This window comes from Mustela nigripes, chromosome 3, assembly GCF_022355385.1.
Source record: "Mustela nigripes isolate SB6536 chromosome 3, MUSNIG.SB6536, whole genome shotgun sequence".
Taxonomy (NCBI): domain Eukaryota; kingdom Metazoa; phylum Chordata; class Mammalia; order Carnivora; family Mustelidae; genus Mustela; species Mustela nigripes.
Genome location: NC_081559.1, coordinates 144144093 through 144167443, shown reverse-complemented (window position 1 = coordinate 144167443; position 23351 = coordinate 144144093). Strand labels below are relative to the sequence as shown.

The following is a 23351-nucleotide window of genomic DNA, read 5'->3' as shown; positions in this document are numbered from 1 at the left end:
TCTAGAATAAAATGAACTATTTTATTTTATTTTATCTTATTTTATGAACAATTTCTTGTTTATGGAGGTCTTGGAATCTAGGCCTTCCCTTGCCTGGTTAATTTTCCCTGTTTATTCCCCCAGGGTAATTATTTTCCCTGCCAGCATGTTTTATGGTTGTGTGTGTTTGTTAAATCATCTACAAATGTACTTGTGCAATAAGTTTATTGAAAAACCTTAAATATTACAAGACAACTATAATTTTGTTTTAAAGACAACTGTAACTTTAAGGTCAGTTAAGTTTAAGTTTTGAAACCTTACTGATATTTTTGTTTTTAAAAAGGAAATCATGAAAATACTTCTTTGCTTATTTTGGAGTACCTGGTGAATTTTAACAATTCATTCTTTGAATGTTTTGGTTATTGTGCATTCTGTTTTTACTAGAAAATAAATTCTTCATATTTTGCTCTCAGAAAATTATATAAGCATATGACCATGACTAAAATACCCAACTGTCCAATCTTCAGTTGATTAGTAGGGATGTTGGATGAATGTTAGTGCCTTCAGAGATCTCAGTGGCAGGATACTAGGAAGTCTGAGGGGCCACAGTTTCTCCATTAGAGCTGTTTTATTGTCCCATTTAATTTTTACCATAGATAAATTTAAAATGAGATCATTTAATGTAAAATTTAGTTTTCATGTCCAAGGGGCAATCTGAGTGAAAAATGCCTTTTCCTTGACTCATATGAAACAAAAGGGATGCTCTTTGTCTTAACTATGTGCAATTATGCCTTCTTTGCTATTTTCCAAAGGACCTTTTCCCACTTTCTGAAACATTTCAGTGTTTTTAACACTCATTCTCTTTCAGTTAGAGAAAGTCAAAAATCTTTAGGGATTCAAGAATCTCATATAGGTGTATGTTTTTTAAAATTAACTTTTACAGTTGGAATAATAGTTCCAGGCCTCAAAGGTTCTTGGTAGATATGTGATGAATGAATAAACAAGGCAGCCAGTCGGTGCACATGGAAAGGACGACGTGCTTTAAAATTTTCTGTGTCATTTTTAAAATATGTTATTGTGGACATCTATTATTTTGTCTACCAAGCAATGGTTCTTGGATAGCTCCTCCCTTGATTCCTAACAGAGCTGCCAAGTTCCCATGTGACACTGCTGGACATAGTGGTATGCACTTGAAACAAGCTGGACCAATAAATCCCAGGCTTTTTGAACTTTTTGTCTAGAAAATAAGGTCAGTCGCTTTCTAGTGGTTGAAATTATGAGACATACAGTCTGACTGGTGTTAGTGGTAGCTTAGCAGTCTGAAATGTGGGCTCTGAACTTCAGGAAGCTTCCAGTGGCCAAAGGCGGGACAATATGGGCATCAATAAGAATAGTAAATGCAACGGATTGAAACAGTCAAATATGTTAGAATCTATGAGTTCATAACACTACCAAAAAATACGAATTGGGTACTTTTGCTAGAGAGTCAACTCATTATTTTGAACACTAATTAACAGAGGAAAAGAATTGAGGCTATATGTTGTTTTTAAATTTACAATACATAAAGATAGTTAAATAGTTAATGAGGAAAATTTTAATCTATAGAATTATTCCAGCTAATGAACAGAGAGGGAATGATAGAACATATTACACTCAGCCGCAGGTGCCATAATGAGCTATGCAGTACAATATCCACTAGTTATCCATGGTTATTGAGCACTTGAAATGAGGCTGGTCCAAGGTGATATGTGTTATAAGCAGTGCTGTGCTGGTAAACATCTAATAACTGGCTCTCTGAGATGGAGGGAAAAAAAAATCTGCTTTGTGATATTTGCTGTGATATAAATACTACCACTGTGGCCAGTTTTTAGCTACCCAGTGGGATGTCATGTATCCCATCCCATAAAGCTGGAATGAGATGCTCAGCCTTCATGGACCGGTGCAAGCAGCTTCCGACACCTACCAGCTATGAGTGGAAAAAATGCACAGGACTTTGAAAAGTTAATCTGAAAATAAGACTATAAAATATCCCAATCATTTTTAGGAAGTGTTGAAATGATAATATTTTGGATATATTGAGTTAAATAAAATATATTATTAAATTGATTTTACTTTTTAAAAATAGGGGTACTAGAACATTCTAAATTACATGTGTAGCTCATGTTATATTCATCTTGGGTAGTGCTGCTGTGGACAGTGATCATCACTAAGTGTCTACATACCAGGTAGATAGATAATCAGTTATTATGTGACTCCTGGTGGAAGTATATAACACCACCTATGAAGCAATCTTTTTAAAGAACCAACCTTGTACAAGATCAATCCTTTAGGATAATTACTGGGTTAATAGGAAATACAGAAGGCAGAAGAACATGTTACATGACATCATAGGGCTGTAGTCAGCAAAGTCCAATATATCAAGAATATACTGTAGGATCCAGTTTCTTTAATAAATATGTACATTACAAGGGAGGGAAAGAGAAATGGTGGGAGAACCTATGTGGTAAAAGAGGCTTAAGAAACTATCAACTGATTATAATTTGTAGGCCTTACTGGGGTCTTCAGTCAAACAAACATACTGTATGAAAGAAGCCCTATTATGACAACTGGAAATTTGAACACTAGATTGTTAATGATATGTAGGTTTTGTTGTTAATAGTACAAGTGTGATAATGGGATTTTTGTTATATTTTTTTTAAATGCTTATCTTTTTTAGAGATAAATACTAAAGTATTTACAGATCAAATGGTAGCATGTCTGGAATTGCTTCAAAATAATACGGGAGAGGATAAATGAGTGGGGCTATGTATGAAACAAGATTAGTCATGATTATTGTTGAAGCTTATCAAGGGTACTATGTTTACTGTTATATGTTTAAAATTTACCATAATCAAGTTTTTAGGAATTTGTAAACAAGGTAGGTATAAATGTATTTTCATCTTTTTGTGTATATTTGGGCATTGGATCTCCTAGATACAGAAAGGTATTTGAGTGCTTAGAAGTTTAAGAATCCTTTGTCATTTACAAGGGATGTAATAAGTATCATGTACTATTCCACTGTATTTTCTTTTCAGAACAATATTATTCTTGGTGACTCTTACTAAAAGATATTTCTGAATTCCTATTTTACTTTAGTTCTCCATGTCTTTTGTCATATGTCAATTTCTACTTCAAATGTAACTGTGTAGGTCTTATCTAACCTAATAAAGTGTTGGCTCTTCAAAAGAGAGAGAGAGACTTAAGAGATATGGCAATCAAATGTAATGTTTGGGTACCATTTGGATCCCAAAGCAAATTAATCACCTATAGAAAAAAACAAGTTGTGAAACAACTAGAAACTTTAACATTGGCTGGATATTTGATGATGTTAAGGAAGTGTTGCTAATTGTTAAGTCTAGTATTGATGTTGCTGTTATGGTAAAAATTCTCTTTCAGAGATATGCACTAATATAATTATGAATGAAATGAAATCATGGGATTTGCTTCAAAAGAATCCAGTGCCAATGGGGAGTTAATGGCAGGGGTATATATGAAACCAAAGTTGATGATTGTTATAGCCATGTGTATCCTAGCAGCTAGATTAGTCCATGCATTGGGATCAATTGTGCTAGTCTTTCCACCTTCATGTATCTTTAAGCTATTCCACAATAATAATAAGTTAATGGGCTCTGGCAATAGACCACTTAGGTTTGAATCCTGCCTGTACCACTGTTTAAGGTTATGACCCTAAACAATGAGGGTCATCATCCTCATCCATCAAATGGAAATGTTACTTGTATCTACTTCAAAGGTTATGAAAATTAATTAATATAAAAGAAAGGGAGGAAATAGACGTGTAAAGGCACAGGGACTTGAGACAGTGGAAGCTGACATGATTGAAGTCCCAGTGTCCAATTCCCCAAGCCCATCTTAGTCTCTTTAGGTCCCGTAAAATACTCCAGAATCCTTCTAATCAACTCCCCTTTTTGCTCAAATAGGTTCAAATGTGTGTCTCTGTCTCTTGCAGCTAAAATAGTGCCAGTAATAGGTAAACATACATTTTTGCTCTAATATCCTATGAATTTGAAGTTTGTTGTGTGTGGGCTGGGAGCAGCCTCTCTTTGATGGGTTACTTTTCTGGGGTCTCTACTTGGGCTCCAGGATAGTAGCCTCTCAGTTTGGGTAAGGTATTTGGTGTTTAGTTGAGAGCTTCCTTTGTTATCTGGTTTGTTTGACTGAATGTTAATCTTAAGAAAGTTCATTTGACTGCTCTAAAATGATATCTGTCTTATGTTTGTCTGTCTATCTATCTATCCTGTCATCCAGGATAGGTACTCTGATAGAAATTGGAGGAGATAGCAGTGAAGATCAGATGGTCTGTCCTTCACACATCTTACAATTAAGGAGGGTATGATTTAGGGGTGCATCTGACTACACTAGCAGAAAATTTTCCCGAGCATGGAGATAGCTCCGGGTCTCACACAGAGTGAGGTTCACAGGGGCAGGCAGAGCAGGGCCAGAATTAGGTTGAAATGAGTGGAGGCACTTACTTCAGGTGCAAAATTTGAGGGGCTGCCAAAGCACTTGGTAATCAAGATGAATAATGGTTTACTGTCACTGGAGGGGGAAGAAGGTGTCCAAAGGTTATTTATTGATACGATAAGTTCAGAGACAATTTTCAAAGCTTAAGATTCAAACTTCACTGCATGTCGTGATCTACAATTTCATTTAAATTAAAAGATTTAAGATGGCTTTGGTTCTTTCAGGAGTTTTATGTCTGAAATGATAATACTTTGTTTTTCAAAATTCTCTAGAGCCAGTTAACTTCCAGAGTATCATGATTTATTGGGGTATATGAAGAAATTGAGACCATTTTTATCACTATTTTATCTATACAATCAATTAATGGAGAGATTAGCAATATTTTATGATTTACAGATATAATTTATGGGACTACTTACTAAAAAATTTGTTTTTACTCATACACATGAAAAACCAAAAAAAGTTTAGATCAAGGACCTGCAACTAGGAACTTCTGGCCCCCACCCCACTATCACTGGGAGGGACAGGGTCCCATAGCTTCAGGGTCCTCTCCAAAAAACCAAAAAATTAAGAGCAATCAATGTTTTCAGCCAATGAGTTTCAAACCTTCCTTTATCATGGTGGGCTTCTACAGCCCATTCCAAACATCATTCTTCAGCTGCTTACTTCTGCAAATTGAATTTATGGTATTTGCTCCCCACACAATTCTCCTTCCATCTGCGGTCTCAATGCCATTAATTAATACCACCTTCTTACTACCACTTTGGAAATATGGCCAGTCACTCCAGGAAACTTCCTATCTCTCATGTGCTAATGCAATCAGTCATCAAATCCTCTCTATTCTATCTCCTAAATACTTCTTGAATCCATCCTATTCTCCCCACTCAATGAGATATATTACCAAGTCTCACCTGTGCTGTCTTAACGACCCTTCCCCTCACCCCCTTGCCCCTAGAAATCTTTCTGCATCCAAATTGATTTCCCTCCACTTTGTTTTCTGCCAAGCAGACGTAGTGATCTGATGTTGTCCTGTGGTTTAAAACCCTTTAATGTCTACTCATTGCTCTTAGGATAAAACCCCAAATCTTTCAGTCCCTGCATGATCTCCCTCACTCCACCTCCCACTCTCTTTTCTCTGTTCCATTCAAAGTGGTCCCCTTCCAGTTTTCAAATACCATGCTGCTTTCTGCCTTAAGATGTAATCGTATAATGTTGAATGTAATGTTCAATCTGCCTTGAGTGCTCGAAGCCTACTTACTTGCCTGACAAACTCCTCTTTACTTTTCAGGTTCTAACTTAAGGGTCAGTTGTTAAGGACCCTCCAGAGTAGGTCAGGTGCCCAACTCTCAGTGTAGCCTGTGCTTTTCTTTCAAAGCACATAGAAATGAATATCTGCTGCCCCATTATCTCATAAGGCCCAAGAGAACAGGAACAATGCCCCCAATGCCAAGGTCCAGTGCCCCCAGCATCAGACTATTTGTTGCATTAATGAATAAACAGGTATCTTTAGTGGTGGTGAATTCCGTACCTGCGCATTTCCCTAAATGACTGCTTTAGGTGTACATTTTCCTTTTTCATTAGTTTTTTTCATTTATTCTATAAATGTTCTAGGTGCCACTTTCTTTCAACTGATTTGTAGTTTTGTTTGTGTTTCTCCGGATATCATTTTTAACCAGTTTGTAAAGGTTAAGGTTTCTACCCAAACTTGAGTGCTAGTCACTGTACTACCTACCACTTACTAATTTGGGGGATTTAAGGCAAGTTACCTAGTTATATCTATATTAGATGGTTTTCATGAGCTTTAAGTAATAGAAGGATAATGAAACAGAATAGTTAATAGCACCTAGTTGGAGCTCCGTGAATGTTCTTTTCTGTCTGACTTCAGTGGTTAAAGAAAAAGTGCTCAGTTCTTGCTCCCTCCAGGGTATAACTCTTGAATCCCTTTTCCCTAAGCACTAATCAGATAGGTCTCTGGGCCGAAATTCAAAGAGATCTCTCCAGTTTTAATCCCTTATTAACTTAATGAGTAATTAAGTTTTTTTTGTTTGGTGAGTAAAAATTGGACCTGAGTTCTGTAATTTAGGCTATTATCCGTGTGCTTAACAAAAGAGAAAAATCACAGTTTTCTACGGATCTTATCCCATCTTTCCCACAACAATCAAATAGAAGATCAATTTAGTGATGAGATATGCAGTTAATTCTGGAGCCTGGAAGCACATCCATTAAGCTGTTATGCTAATGCAAGCAGGAGGTGTGGAGGGCCTGTTGGCAGGATGAGAAAGAAAGGGGAAAGACAGGAGATAGATCCTAAAGGGAGGCCTTTTCTGATGGCTAACCTAAAGAAACTACTCTCTACTTATCATTTTGTTCTAATTTTCCATGAAGCACTTATCATTATCTGATATTTTCCTTGTTTACTTTTCTGTTTATTAGTTGTCTCCATCCACTAGAATGTAAGCTCCAAAAAATAAGGAACCATGCATGTCCTGTTTGCTATTAGAGACCTAGCACCCAGAACCAAGCATGCCATAAAATAATACTTCGTATATATTGGTGGATTGAAGAAGTTGTTGCTGGAAACAAGAAGCAACCACGTGTAGTCAAAATAATTTCAAGGTTTAATGCTTGACCAAGATAATAAGGTACAAAATAATAACAAAGAGAAATATTCTTATAGAAGGAGTAGGAAGGTTTTTGTTTCACTTTGTTTTCTTGTAGGAGGAGATGAGTTTTTTTTTTTTAAATAAATGTATTTTTCTAGATTATTTATTTAATCAGAGAGAGAGCACAAGCACGGGGAGCACCACCCAGAGGGAGAAGCAGGCTCCCTGCTCAGCAGAGAGCTCACTGTTAAGTCAGACACTTAACTCACTGCACACTCAGGTGTCCTGAGATGAATTTTAATAGTTGTAGATATGTTAAGTTGCAATGGTGAGAAATCATGAAAGGTGGAAATTTCTGACTGATGGCTCTTTATACTAAGGACATGATTTTAAAATGAGATTTAAACAAAACAAAACAATGGGGGCATATAGGTGGCTAGTCGGTTAAGTGGCTGCCTTCAGCTGAAGTCATGGTCCCAGGGAAGCCTGCTTCTCCCTCTCACTCTGCCTGCCTGCCGCTTCTCCTGCTTGTGTTCTCTTTCTTTTTTCCTCTTTCTTTCTTTCTCTCTGTCAGATAAGTAAGATTAATTTTTTTTAAAGGACAGTTTAAAAATAAATAAATAAAACAAAACCTTCTTTAGTTCTAGGCCCTGTCCTAGGCCATAAACACGCAAGGATGAACAACCATCTCTGCCCTTTGGGAGCCCATATATAATGAACAGAAAGGAATAGATAACCAGTTATGATGTAAAATAAAAGTTGTAGTGATAAAATGACAGACACAGTGAAATGGGAACACAAAGGAGGGACTATATAATTCTGCTGACATTGTGGAAGTCCAGGATGTCTTCCCAGGGTGAACAGATGAGCATTAAATTTAAGGAAAATAAAACCAGGGCAAAAGCCCTGAGCTATATGGTAGTATTCATGTACAGCACACAGTGTATGCTTGACAGATCATTGCAAGTGATCAGTGGGCACGAATCAAGGTACTGGTTCATTTAGAAAGAGAAAATCCAGGGCACATGGGTGGCTCAGTCGGTTAAGTGTCTGCCTTCAATTTAGATCATGATCCCAGGGTCCTGGGATCCAGTCCTGTGTTGGGCTCCCTGCAGAGGAGGGAGCTTCTCTCTCTGGCACCATCCCCCATTCTCTCTCTCTCTCTCTCTCTCTCTCAAATATATAAAAATCTTTTTAAAAAATAAATTTTAAAAAGAGAAAATCCATATCATTGTCTACTTTGCTGATATTAGAAACCATACTTCCAAAGAATTTTTAGTAATATGAGAAAATGTTTTTACTAAGACAGTTTTTAAAAAGTAGAATATAAAATTGCACACATAGTTGGATTCTAAAGATTTATTTTCTTCTTTTGGAGTTTCCAAATGTCTCATATAAGGAATTTATTAATCAGTCTCTTCCCCAATTCATAACTAACATGTTTACCAAGGTAGCGTAAAAGAAATAAAGTGGAAGAAATTAAATTGGAAAAGAAAGAGGTGGAAGAGGGAGGTATATAAGAATATTAATCATAGCTGTCTCAGGATGGTGGGGTTATGTGTGATTTTTGCTTCCTTTTTCATGCTCTTCTGAAATGTCAAGGTCTCTACAAGGAACTATAAATGGATTATAAAAAATATAGATTCCATTTACTTACTAACTTGTTTAACAATTAAGTATAAGTTTAGTACTTACTATGTGCTTAGCACTTTCCTCAGTGCTAGAATTAGAAGTTTGGAGGTTAATACAAGCCCTTTGTTTGAGTCATTAGACTCACAGAGAGGCACTTGAGTGGTTTAGTCAGTTAAGTGACCAACTCTTGATTTCGACTCAGGGTCCTGGGATCAAGCCCTGCATCAGCTCCCTGCTCAGCGGGGAGTCTGCTTGTCTCTTTCTCCCTCTGCCCCTATCCCCACTGGGTTTTCTCTCACTCTCGAACAAATAAATAAATCTTAAAGACTTAATATATATGACAACTTTAGCTGGGTAGGTAGGTAGGTAGTGATGGGACTCGAACAGGGATCACTCTCCTCTGGTTCTGGACTCTCCTCCTTTTATCATCTTAACACTGTGTGCAAGAAGGATGGGATTTGATTTGGCCAACCACAGAATCAAATAGCAGCATGTCCCTTAGTGGATACCCCTCCATATCCTTTTGATCCACTAACCTCCCACTCTGCATTCAAAGTTCCGTTTTGTAAATACCCTTTCTCTATTCTGAAACTTCACAGGCTGCTCTTTACCCCCAAATATGGGACTTTTCTACCTGACATTCATGCCCTTTCCAGTCTGGTTTTTGCACTTTTCAGATACTGTATTTGGTCTGCTCATTGCTAAATAACAAATTTATCATGTGCGGTCTTCCTCTCCGTGATTATTCCCAGCTTTCCTCTTATTATTAAGTAGTTTTCTCAACAGAGGTGTGTGGCAAGAGGAAGAGACAGCCCGTGGCTAGTCAAGGAATAGGATTGAACCTTACACTACCAATCATAAAGGTTTAACTTCTGTTTGGGTCTCTACTTAACAGGTGTATGGCTAAATAATTTTGACTTATCTGAAAAGCCTGTGTACATTATAGGATTATTGTTCATCTCTTCATTTATGAATTCTCATGTAATGAGTTTTTTATTACATATTTCCTATTCACCAAGCTCTGTGTTGGGTACTGGGCATTCATCAGAACAAAATGGGCAGAGTCCCTGTTGGTCCTGGATCTAGAGGGAAATGACAAAAACACCAACTAAACTAGAAGTAAACAAAGTTACTAAAAATTGTGATAAATATGAAGAAAACAAATAAGAGCAAGAGGGAGAAAGTAGGAAAGGGTGAGTATGATAATATTTTCGTAAAACAATGAGAGGGAAGGAGCTTAGTTAATGGTAGCGAATACGTTTTTTAAGTAGAACCATATATACAGAAACCCTGAGTTGGGTTTTATTATATTGGAAGGCTTTATTATATTGGAAGAACTAAAAGAAGACACTTTCTAGGAGCCAAGTGGAAAGGAGAATGCCATGAGATTATGTTGGAGATGGGCAGCCACATCTTTAGGGCCTCACAGGCCACAATAAAACACATGGATATTGGGGCACCTGGGTGACTCAGTGGGTTAAATAAAGCTTCTGCCTTCAGCTCAGGTCATGATCTCAGGGTCCTGGGATCGAGCCCCACATCGGGCTCTCTGCTCAACGTGCTCCCCACCCCCCACCTGCCTCTCTGCCTATGATCTCTGTCTGTTAAATAAATAAATAAAATCTTAAAAAAAAACCAAAACACATGGATATTATTCCAAGGGTTATTGGGTAGCAGGAGCATCTTAAACCGGGGGGTGACATATCTGACTTAACTTGTCCTACCAATTGTGTGGAGAATGGAATGAAGTAAAAGCCATCAATTGTAACCCAAGGCAGTGACTTTGAAGGTCTAGACTAAGGAGTAGCAGTACAGGTTGAGAGAGAGAGAAAAGTAGACATACTCAAGACATACTTTGGAGGTAGAAGGTGTGGAGACATTACAGAATAATGAACTGGGCAAATTCAGCGGACCACAAAATGCTGTCAATACTCACGTTTTACTCCCATCCCACTGGGCCTTGTTGAACTGAGAGGGCTTGTGAAGAGCTGCTCTGGGGCCAGTCAGGCCTCCTGGTATCTGCTCTTTGTTTATGTACTGGGTTACCTGTCCGTCCAACTTAAATCTGCTCGTCTAAAATATTTATCTTCTTCTTAAACTTATTTATTCAAAAAGTACTGAGCTCTTAGCATTCATCTAAAGACAAAAGACTTGAATATAAATGTATCCAAAACATGACATATACTGTTTCCATTCAAAGATATCCTTTAAATACAAAAGAAGCTCCTTTCTCAAACTATGAAAATTATGTGCTGGCATAAGCAAAGTACATTGATGGGGAGTATCAGAACAGAATCATAATTTGCACTAGAATTTAAGGTTGCAGATTTTTTTTAAAGATTGTTTATTTGACAGAGATCATAAGTAGGCAGAGGGGCAGGCAGAGAGTGGGGGGAAGCAGGCTCCCTGAGAGCCTGATGTGGGGCTTGATCCCAGGACCCCGAGATTGTGACCTGAGCCAAAGGCAGAGGCCCAACCCACTGAGCCACCCAGGCACCCCAAGGTTGCAGATTTTTATGTCTAACTAAGGAACGATGCATTAGCTGAGTCAAGATTATAAAAAATAACCATTGCATAGAAATAGGTCTTTGATTTTATGATCTTTATTTTACCAATATAGGATAGTGAATTAATCTTAGTGAATTTCCCTATACCTTACCCCCAAAATGCTTCTAGACAAACAACAAATCCCCCTACCTGCCAAAACATAATGAAAAATGCTTCTTTTGCTCCAATAACCTTAATGTTTTTGAGGAGGTTCTTTGAATTTCAGATAGATCCAGTCATTCCAAAATAATGATAAAGTCTAACCTATCTGCCTACTTCAATTCTAGCCTTTGTTTAAAGTAAATGGATTAACATTTTCATTGTTGGAATTTTCTCCAATCTAGGTTTGATAGGTTATCAGCAATTAAAAAAAAACAAAAAAAGCCGCCACCACCACAGCCCTCCTTAGCTCACTCTCCTTGGTATACTCTCCCCATTCCTAAAACCCCTTTCTTTCCCAAAAGATCATGACTATTTTTTTTTTTCTAAATGAAGGCAATGGACTAATACCTTCCTTTAATCACAGTTGCTTAAGTTTTTCCTTGCTGAGATGCTTTTTTTTTTTTTTTTATTTGTTTGACAGAGATCACAAGTAGGCAGAGAGAGGCAGGCAGAGAGAGGAGGAAGCAGGCTCCCTGCCAAGCAGAGAGCCCGATGTGGGGCTCGATCCCAGGACCTCCCAGGACCCTGGGATCATGACCCGAGCTGAAGGCAGAGGCTTTAACTCACTGAGCCTCCTAGGTGCCCCTGAGACGCTTGTGATAAATGTCTGTCTGATATTATTATTATTTTTAAGTTCAGGTGTGTCTTTGCATTTTTTAATATGGTGAGTGTTAATGATTTCTGTTCTTTCCTTGTCACTTTTTCAGAACACTTGTAGTATTGGACCAAAATAAAATTTTCGGGAGTTCATCCTTCCAACCACCATCCTTCCAACCTGCCTTGATGGTCTCCTTGGGGCTTCATGCCAAGAGTTGTGGTTAGGACTTCTGAACATGTCTGTTTTCCAATGTAATATTTTAAACTGCTTCAACCCCAAAGGAGAAAGTAACCCCAAGTCCTTTTAAAAGGTCTATACATTTTATTTGGGAAGAGGAAGAGAATTTCCATGCCATGATTGACCTTGTCATCAAAATACTTTCTTTCCTCTACAGGTACAGACTCTTATTTTATTTTGACAGTCTTTCTTTTAATTCTGATTACAGCAGTGAATATTATGGCCTCTTGGATTGTAATCTTCTTTTTTTCCTTTTTTTCATGATTTGGTCAAGTGTATGTTCTCTATCTCTGAATGTTTCCTAAACACTGACATTTATAGCTTACATAATTTCATTGTCTCATCACTAACGGCAAAATGAAAAGCAATTATGGTAGATATTGTCTCTGTTCTCTGATATGCAATGTAAAGTCATTTTATACATATAATATATAAAATTATATAAAAATACATCCCCCTAATAGGCAAAGTTTCCTTTTATTCCTGTCTCCCCTCCTCTGTCTCTTCTGATTACGTCTCAGGTTCACATCAGCTATTAGCAACATGACCATTTCTTACACAAGGAAACACATCTATCTTCAGGCAAAAATGGTCTTCTAGGAATGGCAATTCTAAACTATATCCCAAGTCTTTCACCTCCCCTATAGTGCCAGAACCTTCACTGTCAGCATGGAGACGATGGGAATTGTGGACTTTCGAAACTGGAGAGGCAGTTGAAGGCAGAACTGGCCCTGAAGCAGAATCTCAGGAATTGGATTCTTTCCAGGCTGAGCTGGAGATTCTCAGCAAGACATGTACTTCTCTGAGCCCCAGCTTCCTTTTATGTTAAATAAGAATAATACCTTATAGGTTCAAAAGCATATCAGTGTACTTTGTAAAGTGATATGTTAATTGATGCTATTATTCATTTAAAAGTAAAGGCAACAAATAAATAAGAGTAGGAATTTAAAGAATCAAACTTTGGAGGCCCTGGCCCATAAATCCTTGTCCTCATCTGAGTTTTCCACCTTTCTGTTGTTAAATTCCATTACATTCTTGCTCCAAAACCAAAAATGTTTGAAATAATATAAATTGCCCGTTGGGTTTTTAAAGAGCTCTGCAAATATCCTGAATTCAGTAGTCATTCACAATTAGAATGTTTTAATGAGAAGTTAAGACAACTACACTGAGAGCATAGGAGTTTTATTAAGGAAGAACAGAGCAATCATTAGGGAATATGACATTTTCAAGGAAATGGATCAGGCCCAACTGGAGGGAAGCACTGGGACCTTGGAGAATCACCAGCAGGAGAGAGAAACAGGGAGAGAAGGGTGGCGATAACAGGACAGATGTCACATCTTCTAGAATTTTCCTCTTTATGGAGGAAATGGGGGAAAGCTCTCTATTCCTCTGTCCTCAGTAATGCTTCTAGGACCCAGAATGCAAGCAAGTGGTGTATATATATATAAGATCAAGCAGGTTTTTGTGCACTTGCCTAGGAACTCAACCATCACAGTGTTTCTGAAAGAAAAATGTATTCCAACTTCCAAAGAGCCAACCCTCAAATGCATTTTTGGAATGCAATCTGTTTGAAAGTGAAATAACCAGGCAGCCTGGATGAGTTCTCTTTTGAAAGAGTTTGCAGTGAGAAACATATCAGCTTCTGTGAAAAACTGTTTTCTAATGGGGGCTGAGTCTTTTGTAGCTATCTTATATACTTTCTGGAAGGAATATATAAATGAGGTGAGACATTAAAACATTTAGGTAGATTTCAAGATTTTTAAGACAGCCATAGAATAGTTTTGCCCTATTCAGATATCCTGGAGATCTTTTATTGTTTCCCCCCCCCATACCCATGAAATCACCTATTTACTTTAGGATATTACAGGACTTCCTTAAATATATCCTAAGAATCATGTCATTATAATAAATCATAGCAATGTGAAAAAAAAACTCTGTAAAACATGCAATACTGTATAGCCATGCCCATGGTTTACTTATTAGCCTTCTCTGGAGTATGTAACATTACTTATAATTTAAAAATTAAAGCAGTTTGGGGTGAGATAATTTCCAAAGTTCAACAAGTACTTGAACTTTTTTCAATCAGGATAGTTATAACTTAGAATTTCTTCTACAGTAATTTTACTGAGATAAATGATATGAATAATGAATTATTCATTACTGAATTATTCCAGCCTACTCATTCCTTTTACACATTAGCTTATGACTGCAATCCTAGTAAAATTTATGTTCAAGAAAAGAGCTAACTTATTTTTTCTTTCTAAGGGTTAGTCACCCATGAGGAGGGTCCAAACCAGGACATCCTTCTCTGGAAAAATGCTAAACTAGACGAGGTATCAGGACAATAGGCTTGAAACAGGACAAACATGGGAAGTCATGACTGTGGTCCCCTATGCATAGCTGTGTTTGGCTGCCGAAATTTCCCTCTGAACACTGCATGATCTGCGATAGAGGGAAGTAGCATGTCTTAGCGCAAAGAACTCACCCACCCAACTGACTCAGGTTCCTGGCTAGAGAAGAGACTCCTTGTCCATCAGCTCTTTAAAACAGGAAACTAGAGAAAGGTTTCTTTTACCTCCTTCTTCCAACCAATGATCAAATCTCGCTATTTTCACTTCCTAATCCATCCCCTTCTACCCACTCCACTATCACTACCTTGGTTCAGGCCATTGTTGTCCATCACCTGTGTGATGGCAGCAGCTTGCTATTGGCTTTCCGTTCTACCTCTTGACCCCTCCTATCCATTTTTCACACTGATGCCTAACTGATCTTTCCCAATTGATCCTTCTTTTAAAAATCCTTTTTGGGTCCCCATTATCCCCAGATCAATCTTTACCCTGCCCTCAAAGACTCTGCATAATTGGATTCTTCTCTCCAGCCTCCCCTGCTCATAAGCCCCATCCCCACCCTGCCGTCTCCACTGGCCACCCTGTGCTTCAGTGTATTGAGTTACGCCCAGTCCCTGGAGTGCACCTCCCATTTAACAGTATTTTGCGTGAACACTTCCTCCTCCAGGCTCTCTATTCTAACTCACCCCATCCCACTCCAGTGCCTGAAATTCCATCTTCGTTACTTAGATCTCGGCTTAGCAAGGGCTTCCAGGAAGCCTGCCTCCCCGCAGGCCCCAAGTCCTTCCCATGGACTACCATCACGATAATCTCTACTTCTCTATTCAGAGCCCTTAATCAAACTGTGGGTTGTTTCTTTGTCTGAAATCCCACTGGACTGTGACTGTGAGGGCCTGCACTTCAGGGTTTCCTGGCCTTGACTTTCCGGCAACCTGTTTTGCATAACAGATCAAGAAAATCTGCTTGCTTTCCTGAATGCCAGCCTGACTTTGTGCCCATTCCTAATCCCCAGGCTTTGGCCCCAATTTTTATTTTTTGCAGATCACAGTAAATAGCTAATCATACCATCTTGTCTCATTCATTTTCTCCCATGCTCTAAGGCTTCTTCAGTGGAAATGAATCCTATGTACCTTATGAGTGCCTGAGGGCAAACAACATATGGAAAGGAAAATTGGCTTATTGCCATAAAAAACACGAACTCAGCAGATTTTTCTTTCCTCCTAAATTTAACTCAATGAAGAAAAGTGCTTACATCACCAAAGCTTGAGAGACCCCCAGGGAAGTCACTGACAGCTGATTTCTCAATCTCTCCTCAAAGTACTGTAGAGGGCAAATGCCTCCAGTTTTAGGATCTGTGCATTCAGGGATTGGTGAAGGTGCTTAAATATCATGAAATACTATATAGAGACTCATTAAGATATGTTTACGATCACTGTATTCTTATCTCACATTTAAGACTGTCCTTCAAACACAAAAAGATGTAGAAGCATAGCCTCCCCCTCATTTGGGAGAATACCTTGGAAACACAATTTCAGCTATGTGAAAATAAACAAGGATAAGCTTAGAGCAAACAGTATGGTGATCTTCTGGAATTCACGTATGAAGACAGCAGCATCCATCCCTGGCTAAACGCATCCCCTTCCTCTATGAGCTCTATCTCAGGTCATACCCCTTTTGAAATCTCATGGCCAGATAGTAACAAACTGAATAAAATGTTGCTATTTAGAACCAGTGTGCCCAGAGTTAAAGGGGAACAATTTTTTTTTCCTTTCGATCCTAATTTCAATAACTCCTTTTTTCTGTGGATATTTATTTAAGGTTGGTTGAGAAGGGTGCTTTGATGGTCCAAGCTTCTATGAATACATTATGGACTAGATCTGTTAGAATAAATTGAGCATATTTTAGGAAACTGTTTAGGACGCCAGTGTTCTTTCTGTATTATTATTTATTTATCTGTGAGAGAGTTTGAGAAAAGGAGCAGGAGGAGGGGCAAAGGGAGAAGCAGACTCCTTGCTGAGCGGGGAACCCAATGTGGGGCTTGATCCCAGGACCCTGGGATCACGACCTGAGCCGAAGTCAGGTGCTTAACCGACTGAGCCACCCAGGCACTCCTCTTTCTGTATTTTGAAAGAAGTATCTTTAAAAATATTATTTGAATATTTGGGAAACACAATGAAGTACTTATTTACATGCAGCGTAAGTTAGCTCTCATTATATCTAGTAATTTAGATAGACAGTGAGTGACCTACCCCATCCATCTTTTTCCTACAGCGATTAGAAGGAAATCCCATGCTGGGATGCCTGGGTGTCTCAGTGGGTTAAAGCCTCTGCCTTTGACTCAGGTCATGATCTCAGGGTCCTGGGATCAAGCCCTGCATCGGGCTCTCTGCTCAGCAGGGAGCCTGCTTCCCCTTCTCTCTCTGCCTGCCTCTCTGCCTACTCGTGATCTCACTCTCTGTGAAAGAAATAAATAAAATCTAAAAAAAAAAAAAAAGAAAGAAAGAAAAGAAAAGAAGGAAACCCCGTGCTTTAAATGTCCCATACTGCATGACCTGGTCTTGCCTACTTCTCCAGCTCCACCTTGTTCCTTGCCCAGTATGCTGTATCCACACTGGCCTTACTTCAGGTCGTCGTCAGACACCAGAGAATCTTAATCTTAGTTGGCTGGGCCTTTGTGCATGCTGATCCATCTGGAATGCTATTCTCTCACCTCTTTCCTGGCTGGCTGCTTCAGAGACCTTAGATCTTAGTCTAAAAGTCACTTTTCTGGAAAAGCCTTCTTTGAATATCTGTTTCCTTCTCTCCTGTTTTTCGCTAACATAGCCCCTAGTTCTTCCTTTTATAGGGCTCACCCAGTTTATTATTTATTTGTGTGTTGTCTCTTTCCTGCTAGACGGTAAACTCCTTGAAGGCAGGAGACACATCTAACTTGTTCCTTATTGAATCCTTCGTACATGGCCTGGCACATACTAGGCTCTCAATATGTATTTATTGAGTGAATGTGTGAATTCTGGTTTAGAAAAACATATACAATGTTGGCTCTGTGAATTACGTATTGCTTTGCATGGGTTTATATTTTATTAATCTCAACATACTTTATAGTATCACTATTGAATCATACCTACAAAGATAGTCAGATTACAGTAGTGGATTAAAGATTATTTTAAATAGTTTTGAGAAACACCAGTTCTCCAAGGATTGGTGGCCACTGGAACAGATGTGAGAGGTTGAGAAGATTGTGCTAAATCTTGCTTATGCTAGGATGTACCCTGGAAATTATCTTTTCATTCTTTCCTTCATTTTTAAGAGGTCCTTTTTAAAAACATCTTCATGAGGCTTTTTTAAAGCATAAATGGTATAAATCTTTTTTATTTTATTTTATTTTATTTATTTATTTGACAGAGAGATCACAAGTAGGCAGAGAGGCAGGCGGGGGTGTGGGGTGGGGAAGGTGGGGAGGGAAGCTCCCCACTGAGCAGAGAGTCTGATGCCGGGGCTTGATCCCAGGACCCTGAGATCATGACCTGAGCCTAAGGCAGGGGCTTACCCACTGAGCCACCCAGGCGCCACAAGCAGTGTAAATCTTTTCTCTTCAAAAAGTCCAGTAAATTCAAGTAGTTAGTTGGTTCTAATTAACTGAGGTTTTTCATGCACCTATCACTGAAGTTTAGCCATTGCTTTTCTGTACTTATGTAAAAGCCTTATTTAACTCTCTTTAATTCCTACTAAATGCTGAAGAGACAAAGATGAGCTCCCTGTAGTAGTCCATGACCCAACGTGAAACACGAATAAAGTTAGTTGTAATTCAGTGCAGTGCCGTGAGGAACTTACGCTCTCAAGAGGGCATCAGAGACAGTTTCCTATAGAAGGTGGCACATGGACTAGAACTTAAAGGGTGCATAGAACTAAACTGAGAGAAGTGGAGAAACAGAGCACAGCATGCAGAAAGACGAGAAGCATTGAAACAAGAAGTATTTCACTGTGTTCCAGGCATTATAAGCAGTTCAGTGTTCCTAGAGCATTAAAATTTGGAGGGATGGAAACTGTTGAAGCTTGAGAGGTAGTCAAGGCCAGGTGCAAGTAAGGGAGCTCATAGTGTATTAGGGTGCTTGGACTTTATACTCCAGGCCATGGGGATCCACCAAAGGGTTTCATGGGAATTGTTAATAGTTAATCTCTCTGGGAATATATCCAATGGAAGTGAAAACACTAACTCGAAAAGATATCTGCACCCCCATGTTCACAGTGATATTATTTACAATAGCCAAGGCGTGGAGACAGCCTAAGTGTCTACCAATAGATGAATGGATACAGATGTTGTATCATGTATATATATCTATATATATGTGCAGACAGATATACATACACACACAATGGAATATTATTCAGCTATTAAAAAATGAGGAAATTCTACCATTTGTGACAACATGGACAGAATTTGAAGGCACTATATACTAAGTGAAATAAGACATAGACAAATACTGTATACTCTCTTATATGTAGAATCTAAAAATTTAAAAAAAACTCATAGAAAGAAATTAGACTGTGGTTATAAGAGAAGGAGGAGGATGGAGGAGAAAGAGGGAATTGGAGAAATATGGTCAAAAGGTACGAACTTCCAGTTATAAGATAAATAGGTACAAGGGATGTGATGTACAACCTGATGACTATAGCTAACACTGTCGTGTGATAGATAGGCAAGTTGCTAAGAGAGTAAATCCTAAGAGTTTTCTTATTTTTCTTTCTTTTTACTGTATTTACATGAGATAAATATTATATAAATATATATCAGATATATATTTATGTTATCTGAACATATATTCTGCTAATCATTTCACAATGCATGTAAATCAGACCATCATACTGTGTGCCTTACATATATACAGTGATGTATATCAATTATTTCTCAATAAGACTGGGGAAAAAATAGTTAATCTCCAAGAACATGTGAATTGAAAAATTTTATGTAAATTACTTTCCATTTTTACACTACTAGCAGTTGGAAGAGACATATCATGAACAAAAACTTCAAAAGATTTACAATTGGGCACTCTTAATTGTGTTTATTCCAAACACTTTCCACATCAAAACGGATGTTTAAAATGAATAAATTTGATATTGTGAAGTAGTCCATCTTTAGTCCTGATGTTTATTAAATAGAAAGATTCAAAAATCATCCAATTATTCTTGGAAAATGTGCATGAATGTGTGGTATTTGGAACTCTATTTTAGAACCCAAATGTCATAGACATCTGGACACAAAAATTATGCAAGAGAGACCTTTAGAAATGTGTTACTAATTATTGACTCTTCCCTGCAACAACACAACCGAGCCTTTGTTATATGCACTGTGTACAGTGCTGCTATAGACTGTGGCTCTTTTCACATTATGGTTTATTTTCATAAGATATTTCACATAACTAGCATCACAAAGGACTTCATGGAGTTAATAATAAAGCTAGTAAGCCTCAGAAACAAATGAATTATGTTAGCAGTGATGAATAGACAAAACAATAGCTTAGAAAAAATTGTCTAAGAAAGGAAGAGAAAGAAATATGATCAAACTAGCTGAAGAAGTAGGCAACTAGGAGAACTCAGGGTACCTAGCTATAATGGAGAGGCCACGTGCTGTCATGGAGTCAGGAGAACTGGATTCTAGTATGGGTCTTATAACTTAACCAAATAGGTCTTTTCCTCTCTGTGCTCTAATTTATTATCCGTACCATGAAAAGGTGATACTTTGTAGTATTTAAGTTCTCCTAGTTTAAAATACCATGAGTTCAACTACTGTTAAGTAACTACTATATGTACCAGGAACAGTTCTCAGTGACAGTGTCTAAGAACTAGGCAAGATCCCGGTTCTCATAGAGCTTAAATTCTAGTGGGGAGGAAAGACAAACAGAGAAAGAGCTATAAATAAAATAATCGTAGCCAGTAGCAGGAACTATGAAGAAAATAAGACAGGATCATATTCTAAAGAGGAACTGGGTGGTCTGGCACAACAGTGCAAAGACAAGCAGGGAATGGCTAAGACCTAAAGAAAGAAAAGAATCCATGTTTGTGAAATCCAAGAGCCAAGACATTCCTGATGGAAGTCATAGGGCCAAAGACCTGGGTAGGGAACTCACTAGACTTCCCTGAGAAACACAGAGAAGCCAGTGGGGTTGGCATATACAAATGAGTGGAGGAAGGACAAGAAAAAAAGGACAATTAAGTCACGTAGATCCTGATAGGCTGTGGTAGGAAGTTTGAATTTTATTTTAAGTGCAATGGGCAGCACCAGGAGGAATTTAAGCTGGAAAGTGACATGATCTAATTTATTTAAAAATATTGCTTTGGCCACTATGTTGGAGCTTGATTGCAGATGGCACAGGGAAAGCAAAGAAACCAATTTCAGAGGCTCTTGTAAAGTGCTGGATAAGAGATAATGGTAACTTGGACTAAGATGAACAGGGAGAGCCCTGAAATGTGCTGAGTGGTGATGTATTGGTCTAAATCCTTATATTTAAATGTCTTTGGTGTTAATGTGATACTTTAGAAGCTGGCTCAGATTAAATCATAAATTTTGTAACCTTGATTTAAATTCAATGAAAAATGAAGGAGGTCAGCGAGGATAAGAGTAATGCCAAATAAATGTCATTTGCTCTGAAAATTTCTGTACTGAATTTGGTGCCATGCATATTTGGGGATTTTCACTCAGGTTTGCAAATAAGGAAAAATGGGGTATTTATAAAAAGAAACCATGTATCTTTACAGTAGTTTGATGACCCGGCATGGATTCCAATAGATACTCCTGTCTAATTATATTTTTAAAAATACATTAATTTATTCAGTTATCTATTTTGTGAAACATTAGAGTAGATATATTCAAAGGATGGTCTCCATACTGTGAACAATTCCTCTAAACCAATTTGGCACAATTAAACAATCGGAACTATCCTTAAAAAAATGTAAAACATGCCAGTTTCTACTGTGGTTTCATTACATTTATAAGGCAATATAGAAAAATATACTGGCCAATAACAATAGAAAATCAAGGGGCACCTGGGTGGCTCAGTGGGTTAAAGCCTCTGCCTTCGACTCAGGTCATAATCCCAGGGTCCTGGGATCGAGCCCCGCACTGGGCTCTCTGCTTAGCAGGGAGCCTGCTTCCTCCTCTCTCTCTCTCTCTCTCTATCTCTCTCTCTCTCTCTGCCTGCCTCTCTGCCTACTTGTGATCTCTGTCAAATAAACAAATAAAATCTTAAAAAAAAAATAGAAAATCAAGACATATACTCAATTCAGAGAGTGCTAAGGAATAAAGGATGTTACTATTGACTGTTTCTTATTTAACAATACTAGCATTCTATATCAATATGTATAATGTGAACATAGATACTTCCTATATTTAGGAAGTTAATTAAAAATCCTATGTTTAGGGGCGCCTGGGTGGCTCAGTGCATTAAGCTTCTGCCTTCGGCTCGGGTCATGATCCCGGGGTCCCGGGATCGAGCCTTCTGCTCAGCAGGGAGCCTGCTTCCCTTCCTCTCTCTCTGCCTGCCTCTCTACCTACCTCTGTCAAATAAATAAATAAAAATCTTTAAAAAAAAACCCATGTTTAGGAAGTTGATTAAAAATCAATATGTATAATGTAAACATAGATACTTCCTATGTTTAGGAAGTTAATTAAAAATTCCTGCATGCATTTTAACTGAGTTAGTTTTTACTACAGTCCTCTGAGTGGGTAATGTCCTAGTTGCAGAAGAAATCAATATATCTCACTCTTCTAAACCCAGTATCAAGGATCCATCCCTTTAGACTATACCGCTGGTGAGGTTTCCCTGCAAGCAGGGCTGTATACCATTCCTTCACTCCTCCAAGATTCACCTTTTCCCCTCCACTCAAATAGTTCTTGAAATCTTTCATGTTTTCCATTAAGTTTTTCTAGGCTGTCAGAGAACAATAATTGCATAGATGGTGCCCCTCTGCCTGGAACTGAGAACACCTATGTCTATGCCTCCTGAGAGGGTAGAAAAGAGTTCTAGATCAGGTTTTGTGAGGATGCTGTCACCAAGCTTCAGCAAATCATTTCCATTTTATGTGTCTGTTTCCTCATCTAACTGGAAGATGGACCTGTGTGTACAGGGGGCTGTAAGGGGATCTATAATACTTGCTCATCTTCTCTACCAAACTGATGTCCTGCTCACATGAGATGATTTATCTGAAAACTCTGAATAAATAGAAAGCACTGTATTTTAAAACATAGCTATTTGTTGAGCTCTCACTATGTCCAGCACTATGCCCAGTACTTCTTTGTGCTCTATATCATTTAATCAACAAACAAGAAGGTATTAGTAACCCTATTTTGCAGAGGAGGAAATGGAGGCTTAGACTGGTTAAACGCCAACAGTCCAAAGGATGTGGTCAGCTCTCTCATCCAATGAAACGTGGGTGGGAGAGCCATACTGTGAGCCCAGGCCTACCTGGGTCCCACGCCCTCCTGTCTCTTCACCTGGATTATCCCTAAAACATACTTTCTCAACCCAATCTTCTAAAGATTTTTTTTTTTTTAAATTTGACAGACAGAGATCACAAGTAGGCAGAGAGGCAGACAGAGAGAGAGGAGGAAGCAGGCTCCCTGCCGAGCAGAGAGCCCGATGCGGGGCTCAAACCCAGGACCCTGGGATCGTGACCTGAGCTGAAGGCAGAGGCTTTAACCCACTGAGCCACCCAGGCGCCCCCCAA

General features: G+C 38.4%; 2 long non-coding RNA genes across 2 annotated transcripts in view; one reads left to right on the top strand and one right to left on the bottom strand.

Moving 5' to 3' along the window:
* LOC132014112 (uncharacterized) overlaps positions 1–13191 on the top strand; it is a 31179-nt gene extending 17988 nt beyond the window's left edge. Inside the window, exons 3-4 of the long non-coding RNA XR_009403217.1 lie at positions 12152–12436; positions 12927–13191. This is a non-coding gene — a long non-coding RNA (uncharacterized LOC132014112). The remainder of the gene's footprint in view (positions 1–12151; positions 12437–12926) is intronic.
* LOC132014113 (uncharacterized) overlaps positions 1–23351 on the bottom strand; it is a 69216-nt gene that overhangs the window by 12810 nt on the left and 33055 nt on the right. The window lies entirely within an intron of this gene.